This window comes from Mauremys reevesii, unplaced genomic scaffold (assembly GCF_016161935.1).
Source record: "Mauremys reevesii isolate NIE-2019 unplaced genomic scaffold, ASM1616193v1 Contig51, whole genome shotgun sequence".
Classification (NCBI taxonomy): domain Eukaryota; kingdom Metazoa; phylum Chordata; order Testudines; family Geoemydidae; genus Mauremys; species Mauremys reevesii.
Window position 1 is genome coordinate 364,824 of NW_024100864.1, and position 10,834 is coordinate 375,657.

Here is a 10,834-nt window from a genome sequence, read left to right on the forward strand (position 1 = left end):
CACGCCCCCACTCCCCAGCTCTGCGTGGGCGGAGAGCCAATGAGAACTTCTATTAAAAGAGAAAGAGAATCAAGCCTGAGTTTGGGAAAACCCCACAACCACATTCAAATCTATGCTCATCAGCAACCCCCCACCCCAGAGTACACTGGGCAGTGCTGTGCCTCAGTTTCTCACCTTGCGGTGTGACAGGCCAATCCAATGTTCCTTTAAGAGACCCCTCCGCTCTCCTTCCCCCAACCCCCACTCCTCTTGGGCAGCAAAGCCCCAGGGGTGGGGGAGGGAGGGGAAGGCATCAAAAGACACCTCAGCTTCTGCTTCTGACACTCCTTCAACTGGCTCTCGGTTTGCCCTGTTCACTCTGCGTCGCTGCCGCTCCACGGCATTGTCCTTCACCCTGCTGCTGAGAGCTCCTGTGTCGCCACTTCCCCTGCTGCCACCTGCCTGTCTCCTGCAGCCTCTGCGCGGCCACGTAGTGGGGGAACCTCGCTACAAGTGCAGCCTGGGCAGCCGCTGTCATTGCAACACCATGGGCAGGGCGTGAACCGCCAGCTGGGGGAGACTAAAGCCCTGCCCCGCCCCTTCCACCTGAGGCCCTGCCCCTTCTGCGAACACCCCTGTGCCCAGCGTACACCAGCCCTTAGATCCCTCTTGGTATTTCAATGCAGGCACTGACCTGTGAGAGGAAAACATCAGCTCCAAACACAGGGACTGAATTCCCCACATTTAATCTCGCTGCACTTTCCAGAAAGTCACAACATTCATTTAGTTCTTGCTAGGACAGAGAAAAAATAAGTGACACTAAGTTTTTGGCTTGGTTAAATAAAATTACCTGTTTAATTAATACAGTAAAACTATGTCTTGATTCTGCTAAACAACACCACAATGTGAAATGAGAACAGAGACAAATCTTGTCAGTGACGACTAATTTCGCAAATGATCTTCCCATTATTAATTTCCACACCGCCCCCATTGGAGGTCTGGGCATCTCCAGTGTCACTGCTCTGCATTCACCTTCCCCTTAGAATTGTTCTCGGACATTCCCAAATTTGGAAAATTGTGCAGTTCAGAATGTGAATAGTGACCCTGGCTCCTTCCTGCACCTGCTCTACATTGCTCCACAGCAGCTTCTCCCCCCTGCAGAGTCACCCCAGCACTGCAGTGCAGCCGCCCAGGGCTTTGCAAAAATTAATAATACAGAGTTTGGAGGAAAGTAAACATTTGGGAGTTGTGGAAATAGCAAAAGGCAACAGTTGTGGTGTTACAAGAAGGGCAGTTTTTGGTTTAATAATAAAACCCAGTTATATAAATGTAACTGTATGTGCAGCTCTGTGCACTCACGTTGGATGGAAGCTTAGTAATTAAATTATACAAGAGGGTCAGGTAAAGTTTTGTCCTGAGAAGCCTTCACAGCCATTCTGAGGGGAAATGGGCCCTTTGTCCACAGAAATGGTCTATAGGGGACGGCTGCAGGCAGCAGGCGGAGAGATAATCTCATCAAAATGATTTGACTCCTGGGTAATGTTAGCAAAATCACTAAAGGAATGTCCGGGGTTTCTATTGGCACTTAACGTGCCTGCCCCTGGCTGTCTCTGGTTGTACAAGATGGACGTGTAATTGGGGTACAGTTGTGTAAAAAAAAATTATTGCAGTGCAAGGGATGTTAGACAAAACAAAATGTTGTGTGTAATTGTGTAAGGTTTTAAAAACCTAAAGTGAGACTTATGTTTTGTAACATAATGTTATGAAGGTTAAACTATGGAAGGAATGTGCCAGGACCTGTGCAGTGTATATTGGAGAAGGGGTAAAAGAAATGCAACCAAAACATGGTACTTAATTCAAACCCTATTAGGGCTCCAAAGGGAGCCACAATAGGTTGTGGTTTCTTTTTCAGATCTGTATGTTTTGAAGCAGAAGATGAAAGTGGAAAGTAATCAGAACTCCGGTGGAAGTTGTTTGTGTGCCTTTTAAGATAGTCTCTGAGCTGCTGATGGCTTTGGATCCAAAAGCCAAGCCCGAAAGCCGGGGTGAATGCAAATGACCTAGCTGATGGGGGAAGGAGAGAACTGCCCATCAGTGGCAGCACAAAGGAGCTGCAAATAATAAATACATCTGGTCAGCAAACAAGCTACTGGAAGACTCAGATTGTGGCCCTCCAGGAAAGGGAGGTGAAAAAACAAGTCAAGCCTGAAAATAAGGGGGACAGTTAACCCTAAGGAGTGTGTGTGTGTATGTACAGTGCTAAAGCTAAATCTAAAGCTGTCTCTCAGCTATTACCTGAGGATAAACGTAAAGCTTGGTACAGCAGAGAAACTATTGCAAACTGGGTCTGTTGTGCAAGAGGGGAAACTGAGGCACACCACTTCATGAGTTTCATAAAGGAACAGCGAGTGGGGTAATTCACTATCTGACTATAGAACAAAATAAGGACAGCCTGTAGGTAATTCTTCTGTTTTTCCTGCAATTAGCAAGGAAATTTGTAAAAGGAAGTGGTATTATTATTATTAAGCACTAATCTGTCCCCACCGGGGGTGTGTGTGGAAATTGTTTCTTTTGTTTTTCAGACACTCTACAAGCAAGCTGGTGCCAGCAAAAGACTAACCCATAATACCATGAATCTATGTTTTGTGTTGTTTGTCTGTGGTATTTGTCTTGTTGTTAGCATTGTTGTGTTTCAATGAACAGAAAACCTCATGACGTGGGTGGGGGTGGCTTCAAAAGGCTGACCTGAGGGAAGATGTGTGTGGACATTCAAAATGCTCAACTAGGAGGCCAGCACCTGTGTAATAGCTACCGTGGTATCTGGAAGTGAATCGGCAGCTAAGGTGGGCCCCACATGCCCTATGGGAATAATGAGAAGGGGATTTGCTCACTGGGAATCAATGGAGGGTGTAAAATGGTGTAAATCCAGAGAAGATGTTTGAATGTGCCCCTCCCTGATGGCCGTGGAGGAGCACACCCAATGGCCCATGGCAAGGGGTGGACAATTGGGTGTACTGTGTATGAGGTGTTTTGCTGGAAATGTACATATTACTGGGGGCACAATTACACCAGCCCCTAACCAAATTCCACACTACACGCTGCTCTCTGGGCTTTGGCGCACAGATAGATCTGTGACTCTTACTGCTGTGAATAATCGAACCAGCGCATACAGCCTGATTCCACACCACGTGGTTAAGTTGGTTTGGACAATAACCCATTTCTCTGTGGACATTCAATGGACTTATGATATGGACAAAAGCACGTAAAACCTGCAGCGGCAGCGTATTGCAACTGCCAGCGACTGGACATGTTAAGAGCTTGACCCCGTCGAAGGAGGAGAGGAGGTGTTTCGGTGGTGGCCGGGATGTTGGACCATGCTGCAGTGCTCAGGTCTCTCGGTGTTGCTGTGGATTATTACAGTGGCTGGTGTATTGCTAAGTATACTTGTGTTACGTTGCCTATGGAAATAACCGAGAAGTAATGGAGTAAGCCCCTCCCCCCTGTACTAGACAACCTGGACCCAACCTTCCTGGGCCCACTATAGTGGGAAGTCTGGAACACTAATTGGAACAGGTGTGACACACCCGTATGAGAGAAGGTGCAGGCACTGTACTACGCACGGGGCAGTGGGACAAATGGAATATCAGCACCTTCCACCTTGATGCCTGGCCCTATCAGGAAATGTGTCACCATATGTCCTATGTTTTGCTAAGGGGGAGAATGGGAACAGGGACACAGGCAAGGCTCTGTGGCGTCAGGGCTGGGATGGGGACACCGAGGAAGGAAACTGGAATCATTGCTTGCTGGAAGTTCAATCCAATAAACATCTCATTGTTTGCACCTTCGGACTTTGGGTATTGCTGCTCTGTGTGTACGCAAGAAGGACCCGGTAATGGGAGGGTGAAGGGATAAACCCTCTAACACTAACTAACATCTAACACACATTTCAACCTCTTCTTTTCACACCGTTGCTCATTCTCAGGGGCTGCTTTGTCTCCAGACAGATCCATTCTCTTTCAGGACGGCCTTGCTCTTTCCGTCTGTTTCACTCACTGAGGTGTGGGAGTAAACACTCCCCTTCCCTCTAGTCTCAGACAAACACTAGCATTAATTGTTTGCTACTGATGGGTTTAGAAAGCATTTGTCAAGATGCCATTTCTGGGACATTTTTCCCAAGATCCAATATTTTGCGTTCAAACATCTCCCAGCTTTCTTGGTGAAAATAAGGCTAAGGTTTCCTTGCAATATAGAGGCAGTTTTTCACCCCCGATGGGACTTGAACCCACAATCTCTGACTTAAAAAGCCATTGCCTTGTCCATTAGGCCACTGGGGCCCTGTGAAAAAAAGGAAATTCCATCTCCTAAATGCATATTTCTCATATTAACTTGGAAGCCAAATACCCTCTTTCTGCACCTTACAGAAATGTCTGCATCCCCTGGCAGCGAGGCTACTGGGCAGGTCGCTGACAGAGCTGAGCACCACCTTTCTGCCAGCCATCTTTAGAGAAGAAGGGTCTTTCCCCTGACAGCCACACAGCGCTGCCTAGCATCCCGAGAGCCTCCCTCGTGTTCTCCCGCAGCAGCCGCCTGCCGGTGTGGGTGGGAAAAGGGGACCAGGAAGCACTGCAGCCTCATTCCGGGACAGGAGGCCCTCGCCACGCCCAGGTCTGCCTCTTGCCTTCAGCCCAGGCAGCCAGAGGTGCCGGGGAGCTCCCTGGCAGGCCGCCACCTCACCCAGGAAATAAGGAAAAGGCGATGAATGAAGAAGTCAGGAAATAACAAGGAAATGAAGAGGTTTGTCGAACGGGTTTCTGCCCGATTTACCATCTTCTCAGCTACCGCTCAAAGTTAAAGACCTAAAGTCGACCTATCGGCATAAGTACAGATGGTTGGATGGGAATTAAAAGGAGCTGCTGTCACAAGTGTTAGGTGCCTGCAAGCAGCATGCAGACTGTTTAAAAACACTGCAATTAGAGGCTCAGATGAAACGTTTGCCCTAAATCAGAAACGACAATAGGACGACCAGCAGAACGCCACTCTAGGTACATGGCCGAGTAATGGAGGCTGTTAGAGGCAAAAAGTCATTCCTCAAAATTTGGAAATCAGATCCTAGTGAGGATAATAGGAAGGTGCACAAACTCTGGCCTGTTAAGTGTCAAAGTGTAACAAGTCAGGCCAAGAAAGAATCTGAGGAGCAACATGCTAAAGACACAAAAGCTAAGTATAAATCCGGTCAATGCAAGTCCTGATCTGTCCCCGCAGAAAGGTGAACCCCCTCTGTGGCTGGAGTGAGCTCCTCTAAGCCGACCTCACTACAGACCTGCGCCAGGTAGTGCTCATTGTAAAAATGTTTCCTCTGAAGGTTGGGAAAACGGGACCAGCGGAGCTCAGGCCGGCTGACACAATTAAAATCCTCCCCAACAACAAACATCATGCAGTACAGAGGAAGGGAGCCTTTGATCTTCCCTCTCATGCCTTAACTGGGGACCATACACACTAATATAGCAGTAACCAGTGCCACAGAGCACAAAGCCCACCAGTAATGCCCTCCCTGGTCGGAGCTCCACCACCTTCTGTACTCGCACCGCCAATGTGAAGAACAAAACTCCAGCCCCATCATTCTTCCCTGGCCAGGAGGCCCTTCCACCAATCATCCTCTGCCCATTGAGCTACCCTAGAGTTGTTAATGTGCATTTCCTGAACACCCACCATGTCGAAGTCCAGCTGCTCCAAGGCACTGAACATCAAGCGCCTCCTCCTGGGCCCCCAAATCCCTGCCACCTTCCACAGGGCCACTTTTACAGATGCCCCTTCCCTGGTACTGCCCTTGCTCAGCTGCACAGAGGAGTTTTCACCCCCAATCCCTGCCTGTCACTGCCCAGCAGCCCTCTGGCACCATTCCTGAGGGTCAACCTGCCTCGCTCTCTTCCTGCCATGTTGGGAAAGACAGCTCCCATCTCTCCTTGTTAAAGGTCAGGTGGGCCAACTAGGGGCAGAAGCCCATTCTATGTTTTCCTACTGCAGAGATCCAAGATCAGGGACTCACCTTCAGTGCCACCCACAGGGGAGGCAAGTAGGGCAATTTGTCCCGGGCCCCACAGGGGCCCCATGAGAATACAGCATTGCAACTTTTTTTTAATGGAAGGGGCCCCCAAAATTGCTTTGTTCCAGACCCCCTAGGGCAGCCCTGCTCATCTTGGGTGCAAACACCACTGTGTTCCCAGAGAACAAGCCACCACTGCACAAAGAGGGATGAAAGGACCTGCCAAAGCCAGAGATTAGAACCAGGGATCTTTAGATCTTCAGTCTAATGCTCTCCCAACTGAGCTACTTTGGCAGCTCTATAGAAGCATCTTGGCCTGTTGCTTCTCTGTCCGGGATGTTTTTGCAGCAGTTGCACACAAAAAGGACGTCATTGGGAGCGGCCCATGAAGACAAGACTCGCTTTTGCCTGCCTTGCTCAGCTTGACTTGCTGCCTCACCCGGTTCCTGCCCTAGTGCCCGGGTTGACCTGGTGGTGGAAGGGGACTGGGGGCCAGTGGTGCGTGGAGGAAGTTGAGCTGGACCCTGAGCTAGGCTAGACCCTGGCGGTGAGAGTCTGGCCACCACTTGCCGCCCCACCCTGTTGTCCTGGCTTCCCCCACTGGGTGTCATGTCGGGAGGGAAGTGGGGCTTCTGCCTCCCCTCCCCGATTTTCACACCGCAGAGGAGTGCGAACAGGAAAACGAACGGCTGCTCCACACCCCCACCGGAGGAACCCGGCACCCTTAGCTGTGGGGAGTAAGAAGTGGCTGTTGGCTGACAGGGCCTGTCCCCGAGGAGCTGGAACAGCAGCTGCCGCCTCCCCCTCGGCTCCAGGCTGTGGGAAATGCTCATTGCCTGGCTGCATGGGCGGCTCCTGCTCCGTGCTCTGGAGAGCGTCTGTATTGCTCTGTCAACCCCCCGTCTTCACTGAGCCGGTCTGGTAAGGTCCCAAGTGCCCCCTCCGGCCTGGCAGCTGAGAGTCTGTGCAGACATCAGCCCCCCTGCCAGCCCCACAGGCAGCAGCAGCGCCAGCCCCCCAGCACCACAGAGGCACTCAATGCACTTCCTGTGGGGAAATGGCTCCTTGGCATCCAGCTGCTAGAGTGAGAGCCAGGGGAGAGTAGTGTCTGGCTCACCGTGGGGGAGAGAAGAGACCTGGTGAGTGCGGATCTCCCTCAGCCTCCCCCGCAATGCTGGTCAATTGTATTGTCACTGTTATAGTCGGTGCTTCTCTTCAGGGCCGGCCCTAGAGGGGTCTGTGATAAATCCCCCCCTGTCCTCCCCAGGCCCGGCCCCCACTCCCCCCCCTCCCCCAAGCCCCCACCCCTGTCCCATCTCTTCCCGCCCTGCACCTTCCTGCCCCATTCCTCTCCCTCCCCCACCTCTTCCCGTCCCTGCTCCTCCCCCTCCCCACTCAGCTCCTCCTGCACCCCACTGAACAGCTGGTCACTGGCAGGTGGGAGGTGCTGAAGGGGAAGAGGAGGAGCTTGTCGGCAAGGCCTGTAGTGGGCAGGGGCGGCTCTAGACCCCAGCGTGCCAAGCAGGCGCTTGGGGCGGCCGTTTCCCGGGGGGGCGGCATGTGGCTCCGGTTGAGCTCCCGCCGGCATGCCAGCGGCAGGTCCACTGGAGCCCGGGACGAGCGGACCTGCCTCAGGCATGACTGCGGCGGGTCCCGTCTTCCCATGGCTCCGGTTGAGCTCCCGCAGGCATGACTGCGGCAGGTCCGCTGGTCCCGGGCTCCGGTGGACCTGCCGCAGGCATGCCGGCAGGAGCTCAACCGGAGCTGCGGGAAGAGGGGACCCGCCGCGGGACCGGGGAAGGGCGGCACAGCGCTCCGCGCTGCTTGGGGCAGCCTACTTTCTAGAGCCGCCCCTGGTAGTGGGGGTGGGAGGAGCTGGCTGCCAGTGGGCCCTGAGCAGCTATTTTTTCTCTGTTGTTTCTGCAGCCCCGTAGCTCCCATGGATTCACTGACTTGGCTCCTTTCACACGCTAGAGAGAGGAGCAGAACCAGGGCTATGGCTGATCTATGGGGCACTAGGTGAGTGGCAGAGGCTTCAGGTGCTGAGAGTTTGCCTGACCCCTCAGGGACACAGTGTGAGGGGGTGTCCCAGGGATCTCTCTGAAAGGAGCAGAACAGGATTTACTTGGGGTGGGGAGAGGGTGAGAGTGTCTCAGGGGTTGTACAGAGCAGGGCCGCCCAGAGGATTCCGGGGCCCGGGGTCTTCGGCGGCGGGGGGCCCTTCCGGTCAGGGACCCGCCGCCGAAGTGCCCGCAGACCCGCGGCGGGGGCCCCCCCGCTGCCGAATTACCGCTGGAGTGGGACCCGCCGCCGAAGCACAGCCCGGTCTTCGGCGGTAATTCGGCGGGGGGGGGGCCCCGCTGCGGGTCTTCGGGTCACGTCGGCGGCGGGTCCCGGAACGGAAGGGCCCCCGCCGCCATTACCGCCAAGACCGAGCTGAACGGCGGCGGGTCCTCTCCGTCTTCGGGGTAATTCGCCGGCGGGGTCCTTCGCTCCGGGCGGAAGGACCCACCCCGCCGGCGAAGACCGGGAGCAGAAGAAGCTCCTGCGCCCGGCCCCGCAAGAGTTTTCCGGGCCCCCCCGGAGCGAGTGAGGGACCCCGCTCCAGGGGCCCCAAAAAACTCTCGTGGGGGCCCCTGTGGAGCTCGGGGCCTGGGGCAAATTGCCCCTCTTGCCCCACCCTCTGGGCGGCCCTGGTACAGAGGTGTTGCCCTGGTGAGAGACTGGCTAAAACACAGGCCTCGCTGTGAGCAGGATTCGAACCTGCGCAGAGGAACCCTAATGGATTTCAACTCCAACGCCTTAACCACTCGGCCATCACACCTGTGACAGCAAAACTGCCCCAATGCCAGAGAAACTGGTAAAGACTCACAATGCCCAGGCGTGAAATCATCTGAACTACAGGATTCCCACCACAAACCTGGCTCCCAAAGCACAGGTGGGATTGGGGGTTTGTTCTCTTTGCTTAGCCGTGTGCAGTCGCACAGAGAGCGCGTTTAACAGTCTCCCCTCCCACAGAGCGGGAATGGCAAATGATTCTCAACTTGAAGCCTGATGTAGGGTGACCAGACGTCCCGATTTTATCCGGACTGTCCCAATATTTGCTTGTTGGTCCCACGTCCCGTCCGATGTTTGGTCGGGACACTGGACAAACAAACAATTTTGCCCTCTGCTCCGGCACACAGGCAGAGCCCGGAGGGACACTCGCCCTCCCGCCCCCGCCCCCTCCTTCCTCCATTGGATCCCTCCCCAAATCCCCGCCCTGGCCCTGCCACCAGCCCCACCCCCTCACTGCCCCATTGCATGTCTCCCCAAATCCTCACCCTGGCCCTGCCCCCAGCCCCACCCCCTCACTGCCCCATTAGATCTCTCCCCAAATTCAGCCCTGGAGCCTATGGGGCAGCGCAGTGCCTAGAGCTGCAGGTAGAAACCCTGATAGAGAATAGACGGGGGTTTGAGAGGCTGATGGAGCAATGGCAAGCAGTACCTGAAGGGGAACGCCCAGGGGCACAGGGGGGAGCAGGGGCTGAGGCCAAGGAAGGGGGACCACCAGAGGAGGAAGATGGGCAGTGGAAGCATGTGACCGTGAGAAGCAGGCCGAGGAAAAGGAGAGCCAGTGAGGGGGAAATTGAGCTAAGGAACAGATTTGAAGGTTTGGAGAATGAGGAAGGGGTACAGCAAGTGGTAGCTGACAGTGGGAGGCCTAAGAAAAAGAGGCGAGCGGCCAGTCCCATAGAAAAAGGGGAGGAGTCAATGGAAGTAGCACCAAGTTTGGGCCCAGGGAGGATACAGGATGGCTTAAGGGGAACCGCAAGGGATGATAGGAATGGAAGGAGCTTGCAACCAGGGGGAACGGGGGATAGGTTAGAGGACCGTGCTGTCCCCAGGCGAAGGCAGGTCTACGTGATTGGGGATTCCATACTGCGAAGGTTGGACAGGCCTGTGACCAGGGCCGATCCGGAGAACAGAAGGGTGTGCTGTCTACCGGGTGCTAAAATACGGGATGTGGACATGAGGTTGAAAAGGATCCTAAGAGGAGCGGGTAAGAACCCTTTGATCATCCTTCCTGTAGGAACGAATGACACAGCTAGATTCTCGCTAGAGAGGATCAAGGGAGACTATGCCAGGTTGGGTAAGACGCTCAAGGAAATTGAGGCTCAGGTGATCTTCAGTGGGATTCTACCTGTTCCTAGGGAAGGGCGCCAAAGGGGTGAGAGGATCGTGACGATTAATAGTTGGCTGAGGGAGTGGTGTTACAAGGAGGGCTTTGGGATGTATGGGCACTGGGAGGCTTTTGGGGACAGACAACTGTTCTCAAGGGATGGGCTCCACCTAAGTAGGGAAGGAAGTAGACTTCTAGGAGGGAGGCTGGCTCATCTGATTAAAAGAGCTTTAAACTAGACACTGGGGGGAGACGGTCGGGAGAGGTCCTAGTGCTCTCCACGCCAAATTTTCACATTGGGAGTGAGGACAACAAGATAACAGCAGATATAGCCAGAGGGGGGCGGTTACGTGTAAGGAAGAGGGGGGGGGACAGATACTAGATCTACAAGTCATACTGGAAGTACTGTGTCCCTACCGAGTTGGGTGAAAAGAGTGAGAGGAGCCCAACAGGAAAAATTAGGATGTTTGTTCACCAATGCGAGAAGCTTAGGTAACAAAATGGAGGAACTGGAGCTCCTGGTCCGGGAATTGAAACCGGATATCGTAGGAATAACAGAAACATGGTGGAACGGTAGCCATGACTGGAGTACAGGTATGGAAGGTTATGTGCTGTTTAGGAAAGACCGATGCAAAGGTAAAGGTGGGGGA

The 10,834-nt window shown here is 53.8% G+C and overlaps 1 non-coding gene across 1 annotated transcript; it reads right to left on the bottom strand.

The window, feature by feature from the left end:
• Positions 1 to 8,764: 8,764 nt before the first annotated feature.
• Positions 8,765 to 8,846, bottom strand: TRNAS-UGA. Its single transcript has one exon. It is a non-coding gene; the product is annotated as a tRNA-Ser (tRNA).
• Positions 8,847 to 10,834: the final 1,988 nt, after the last annotated feature.